The sequence below is a fragment of the Peromyscus maniculatus genome, chromosome 11, assembly GCF_049852395.1.
Source record: "Peromyscus maniculatus bairdii isolate BWxNUB_F1_BW_parent chromosome 11, HU_Pman_BW_mat_3.1, whole genome shotgun sequence".
Taxonomy (NCBI): domain Eukaryota; kingdom Metazoa; phylum Chordata; class Mammalia; order Rodentia; family Cricetidae; genus Peromyscus; species Peromyscus maniculatus.
This window is the reverse complement of record NC_134862.1, coordinates 40,721,315-40,727,975: the sequence shown is the minus strand read 5'-3', so window position 1 is coordinate 40,727,975 and position 6,661 is coordinate 40,721,315. Positions and strand designations below refer to the sequence as shown.

At 49.1% G+C, this 6,661-nt stretch overlaps 1 pseudogene; it reads right to left on the bottom strand.

The window, feature by feature from the left end:
- Nucleotides 1-5,718: 5,718 nt before the first annotated feature.
- LOC121821479 (U6 spliceosomal RNA) lies at nt 5,719-5,817 on the bottom strand (annotated as a pseudogene).
- Nucleotides 5,818-6,661: the final 844 nt, after the last annotated feature.

The window sequence follows — 6,661 nt, the reverse complement described above, 5'->3', positions numbered from 1 at the left end:
TCCTCTTGTTCTCTTATCTGCTGTCAAGATTTCTCTGCAGCACACGTGAGCTTCAGATGACATGAGTGTCTCAAACATGTACAGACCATACTCCTCCATGACTGGGCCCACTTCTCCTAAGTTCAACCACACACCCTGATGTCTTCTTTGGAAGATAGGGTAATCAGGTAAGAGTTACCTGAGGCTACTTTATTCTGGTAGGTACAGTTAACTTGGTAATAATAAAAAGGAAAATACAAAGCTGGGCAGTGATGGCGCACACCTTTAATCCCAGCACTCGGGAGGCAGAGGCAGGCGGATCTCTGATTTAGGGTTAACCACTGTGTCATCAGCCCCTTGGTTCCTTGTCCTGTGCCGGTTACTATGCCGTTAACACAGACGGTGGAAAGATGACGATCGTTCTGCAAAGCCTACATAGGCCTTATTTCCTCTGGGAACTAGAGAAAAGTACGCGTCCTTTCATGTCTTCCTCAGCCTCAGCCTCCTCAGAGATGAGGAGTCTGTAGATGCTCTCTCTACCGCCTTGGACGCAGAGCAAGTGCAGGGCAGAGAAACCTACCTGGATCTGTCCAAGTCCAGAGTGAGAGAGAGCCACAGATTACAGGTCAAGGAAGAGCTGTCGCTAAGCAGGGACTCGCTTCCTACGTTTCAAAAGTACTTTGTATACCCTCGTTTCAACTCACCCCTCTTGAGAGTCTCACACTTCCTGGAGCCCAGGGATTTTAAAGGGTTTGCTTTCCTGACCTGATTAGAGGCAGTCCTTTCTAGGTGTCTGTTGGATTGCACCTACTGATATTCAACGAGGAAAATTGCAAGTCACAGTGAACTCATCTATGCAAGGCTTGAAAGCTCTGTCATCTCTGAGATCCATACCCCTGAGATAAACCAGGGTGTCCAGAGCAGCGGTTCTCAACCTGTGGATCACGACCCATTCAGGGGGCTCAAAAGACCCTTTCCCAGGGGTCATCTATGACCATCTGCATCTCAGTTATTTACCACTGTGGTTCTCTACCTTCCTAATACTTTTGACCCCTTAATACAGTTCCTCACATTGTGGTGAAACCCCCAACCATAAAATAATTTCGTTGCCTCTTCATAACTGTAATTTTGCTACTGTTACGAATCATAAATATCTGATATGCAGGATATCTGATATTCAACCCCTCCCCAGGGGTCGTGACTTCCCCTCCCCCAGGTTGAGAACCACTGCTCTGGATGGAGACAAGCCAATACGCTTCTTTTAGCTCACTCACTGCTAAGCCTGCCCGCCTGAGTGGCGGAGACTTAGAAACATATTCCTTCCCTTTAGCACCATGCAGCTGGAACACAGAATACAGAACACAGAGAATGAGGCCAAGTGGCGACCTGTGGCGGCTTTCCCCTCTGAACTCAGCCTTCACAGTGTTCAGTTTGAATCATTCTGTTGTCACGGTAGTCTTCCATTGTTCATTCGATCCTGCTGACTGCTTCTGGAAAACGCAGCTTGGAGTGAATGACTCATCATTGCCTGGATCCAGGTGTTTTGTTTTTCTGGGGGTTAGTGGCAGTGGTGGTTTTATATCAAAATGATTGCTTTGAGAGTGTTCCAGCAACTCAGTTCTTTCAGAGTCAACACAACGTAGACACGAGTGCCCTGTGGGGCTGGGGAGAGGGTGTGGTAAAGTGCTGGTCACAGGGAAGCACGAAGTGCCAAGGAGCAGGAGAAGTCTTGAAGAGACTCAGCCCCTGCTCCTGTTAGTGCCCAGAGCTGCTGTGGAAACCCAGGTAGAGTGTTTGTAGATAACCAGCTCTTGGGGACCCCTGACTTTCAGTTTCGCTGGAACCATCCCACCAGCCCAGCTTAGTTTGCAGATGTGGCCTGACGAACAGCTTCAAGGGAGCGGTTTGTTTGAAGCCCTGGCACGGTTTTAAAATTGAACAAATGGCAGGAGAGGGAATTGGAGCTTCGGGGTCTGCGGGCAGCTCTGCTTCAGCCTGCTTCTCTGTCTGGTCCCGAGCCACACTATTGTCCTGGTAACAGGAGCTAAAGGGGGATGAACTGAGAGACTGCCTTGTGCCGCCTTTGAATTGTCCCTCTGCTTTCTTCCTGGTCAGAGCACAGCTGGATGTGAGGGAAACTAAAGCTGCTATGGAAGGCTCATCTTTGTTTTGTTTTGTTTTGTTTTTTTCCAACAGGGTTTCTCTGTGTAGCTTTGGTGCCTGTCCTGGATCTCACTCTGTAGACCAGGTTGGCCTCGAACTCACAGAGATCAGCCTGGCTCTGCTTCCTGAGTGCTGGGGTTAAAGGCGTGCGCCACCACTGCCCAGCGGGCAGGTACATTTTAAAGGAATGTTCATCCTTCAATACAAACATTAAAATTGACCACACCTGCATGCTCTCGTGAGTGTGTGACAGGGCTGAGTGTGTGACAGGGCTCGCCCTACTCCCCCCCCCAACTCCCCCGTGTGCTCACATGGCCCACAATGTGCACGTGGACTTGAGTCTCACCTTCCACATCTTTGAGACAGTCTGTCTTGTGCGCTGCAGCTACCCCAGGCTTGCTCACCCAGGAGTTCCCCGTTCCTGTCTCACTGCCAGGGTACTGGATTGCAGACGCACTACTGCATCCATCTTTTCATGTGGACTCGGGGGATCAAACGCAGGTTGCCAGGCTACCATAGCAAATACTTCGATGTGCTGAGCCATCACCCTGGACCGCCCTTGGCTTCTTACACCATCAAAAGCCTGTGAGGCTTGAAAAGGTAATGAAATGGAGACAGGGTCCACGGGCATAGACGGACTTTTCTTCTGGGGCCGCCAGCTCACAAAAAATGACACGGAGACTTATTATTAATTATGAAAGCTTGGCCTTAGCTTAGGCTTGTTTCTAACTAGCTTTTATAACTTAAATTAACCCATATTTAAAAATCTACATTCTTTCACACACCTGTTACTTCATCTCCATATGCCGAACCTGGTTATTCTGAGTCTGGCTGATGACTCTGTCTTTCTTCTTCTCAGAACTCTCTCTGTCCAGAAGTCCCTCCTATACCTCCTGCCTAGCTATTGACCATTTAGCTTTTTATTAAACCAATCACAGTAACACATCTTCACACAGTGTAAAGGAATAGTCCACAATACACGGGCATTTTTATTGTATCTTACTCTCTAGGAAGGACTGTGTTAGTCCACAGGTAAAACCTGACATGACTGCAGTGAGACCAAGCTGATACTGAGGACTGTCCTTGACCCTTCTGCCCCAGGAGTAATTTGCCCTTGGATGGCAGAGGCCACCCAGCTCTGCTTGGCTGTTGAGAAGCCGAGGAGGAGCAGCTCTCGGGACACCCAGTCTGAACACGATGGAACCTTCTCATCCATCCTGAGGTCAGAACCCAGGCCCAAAGTAAAACCACATCTCTTCTGGTGCAGGTCCATTCAGGCCTCTGTGGACCGAGCTGTCTTTCCGCAGTGACTTGGGAAGCTGCCGGTGTGTGCACAAGGAATGAAGTTGACTTCTGTCCCACCCTGTCAGAGGAGACAGGTGACTAGATGGGGAGGTGCAGAAAATGCAGCCCTGACATCGTCCCCTGTAGGTTTGAGCAGGTGTCACTCATGGGCCTGGTTCTAGTCCCTTTTCCTTGAACTCTCCTCATTTAAGAGCCCATTTCTTCTCTTTGCAAGCCAAAGAAACCATCTGCTGTAAACACTAGAGAGACACCTAGGCAAAGTTACTCTGGGAGAAGGCGGCGGCATCACTGTTGTGTGGGGACCAAGAGGAATGCACTGATCACAGATCCCTCCTTCCCATCCTGCTAAAAGGTGAGGGCCAGGTGCTTCCCATCAGGCCTTCCTCCTGCTGGGATAGCTGTTGTTCAACTGCTGTGTCGCTCACACTGCCCCCACAGCCCCTTCCAAGCCTAGCCTGGTCTGAGGCAGGGGGATTTCAAAGATGGTAATTCCTCTGTTCTTTCTTTATTCCTGTCCTTAAATTCCACCCTGAAGAGGGCAAAGGGAGGTGCAGCTTTAGCCGGTAAAGGGCTGGGGAACACAAGGAAGAGTTCCAAAGTCAGGAACTGCAGGAGTACTTCGGCTTTTCCTAACTAAAAAATGGTGGAGAGCCAGACTCCCCGAGGCTTGCTCCCTGCTCCCCTAAGAGTTTTACACCCCATTCTCTTAGCAGCTCTCCTTCCATACTTAGCTGCCAAAATAGCTTTATTTTACACACTGGGTTGGGAAAGGGGCAGAGGCTGAGGCTAGGAAGTTGAGTAGTGCCAGGCAGGGCTTAAATAAGGAGAAGAAGCCCCACCCTGCTGGCTTGGTTTGAGGAGAAGCCATAGGACACAGGACATAATGGCACTGTGTGCCCTGCCTGGATGTCAGTCCCATGGGATGAGGCCGGTTAAAGACAGCTCTGGGAGACTCCCAACTCAGACGCCTCTTCTAGCATGAGAAGTCTCCTAAGTGAGGGTGCCAACCCTTCATTATGGGGTAGAGGGGACAAGAGGTATCCAGGCAGGGGGCTGGCCAGTGGGACTTTGCCCCAGGCAAAGCTATCCCCAGGTGGCACTGACAGAGGGTGATAGATAACATGGGTGAGGGCAGTGTGGACCAAGTTTGGCAACTTAACAGTTACCTGATCAAATCTAAATTTGGCCAAGGGTGTTGTTTCTGTAATACCAACACTCTCTCTCTCTCTCTCTCTCTCTCTCTCTCTCTCTCTCTCTCTCTCTCTCTCTCTCTCTCCCAGCTTTGCCCTGCTCCAATACATTCCTGCCCGCCTTCCCCACCCCCAGCTCAGAACGTCAGAACCTATCTTTAGCAACATGGACACTCCCTACTTCCCTGGCCTCTCCTGGGACTCCGGCTGGTGGACACTTTTCCTTTCTGGGCCTCAGTTTCCAATCTACCTCTTCAGGCAATCTAGGACAGAACACAGGGAGAGGCTCCTGGGAGGTGTTAACTCTGCAGCTGGTCTTTGTACTGAAGTCTCAGAAGTAGGTTAAGTGATTTCAAAAGCTGAAGCCCTTGCACAGACCTGACTTCACTGAGGTGTTGGGAAAGGAGCCCTGGGAAGAGAGGCCCACTGCCGGGATCCTCCTGGCAAGAGCATCGAACCTCGGGAATGCCAGTGTGCCTCGTGGTGGGCTGGCTGGATAGGGCTGGAGGCAAGAGGCCATGCAGGGAAAGGCAGGGCCCATTCTACAGGTCCTTACTAAATGGTTGAGTTTTCAAGATGGACTGGGCCATCCTGTGATGTTCCCACCACAAATCCAAACACGATAAACCTAACAATCAAACCCTTGAAGTATGTAATTGTATGTATGTATGTAAGTGTGTAACCCTTTATACATGTAATTGGTAAGAAAAGTATTGGTGGAGAGAAAAAGAATAATTTGAGATTTTTAAGAACTGTTCTAACACTCCATGGAGATTTTCTTTTTTAACCAGAATCAAATGCTTTTATTATTTTCTCTAGCTATCATAAATGAAAGTACCTAGAGACAATTTTACAAGTTGCCCACAAAGTTGTATGTGGCTTGGAATTTTCTTCTGTGGCTTATCTTTTTATGTGGCCTTTCTATCCCAGGAATCTCTCTCTCTGTCTCTCTGTCTCTCTCTCTCTGATTATTGTTTCTGTGACTGTTTTTCATAGTAAATCTGGTAAAACCCCAAGAATAGGAAGGGAAAAGTCTCTAAGGGAAACTGCAGTTTAGCTAAATGCTTTTACATAAAGTTTTAAAAATATGGAACGCTTCACGAATTTGTGTGTCATCCTTGCGCAGGGGCCATGCTAATCTCTGTATCGTTCCAATTTTAGTGCTGCCGAGCGAGCACTGAGATTATTTCTAAGGCTAGGCACAAATGCCTGTTTTCTCAGGTTGGAGATTTAAGAGATAAGTGGAGGTCTGGGACTTAGGCGGATGTATACAAGGTCCTGGAGTATAATCGCGTGTAAGCTTGGCTGAAGCAAGTGAAGACCATGGCCATTGTGGGGCAGGTTATCCGTAGAGCCTGTGGAATGGAGCTGGAGCGGAGGGAAGGTGGGAAACATCCTGCAGAAACTGGGTCCAAACTCCTACAGTGGAGCAATTCAAAGACTTTACAAAATGTGGACTGGGTCTCAGGAAACTGAGAGACAGTGAAGGGGCCTGAGCGATGGCAGCTGTTAGAACACTTGCTGCTTGCAGAGGACAGAAGTCACGTCCTAGCACCCACGCCTGCTTCCACATTGGGTGGCTCACACTGGCTTGTAACCAGGGCTTCTGACTCCCTCTTCTGGCCCCCCGCTGGCACTGACACACAAGTGTGCATGTGCACACATGCAAACACACACACACATACACACAGATGCAAACACACACACACACACACACACACACACACATATGCACACACGTACACACAGATGCACACATACATAGAAATAAAATGAACCTTTGAATAAATAGGAACACTGGTGCATACCAGGGCCAACCACATCCAAAGGGAGTGTGTGTGTGTGTGTGTGTGTTCCATTGGAACTTCCAGCTCACTCCTGCAGGATCCAGAAACCCCCTTTTCTGTCTCTCTCTCCAAACCCCACCCTCTCAGAGAGTCTTTGAACAGTGGAAAGGTGCCAGAAAGCCCAATTCCACATTCTTAGCAGCTACTGCTGCTTCCTCCCCTGAAGTTGCCGGCTAC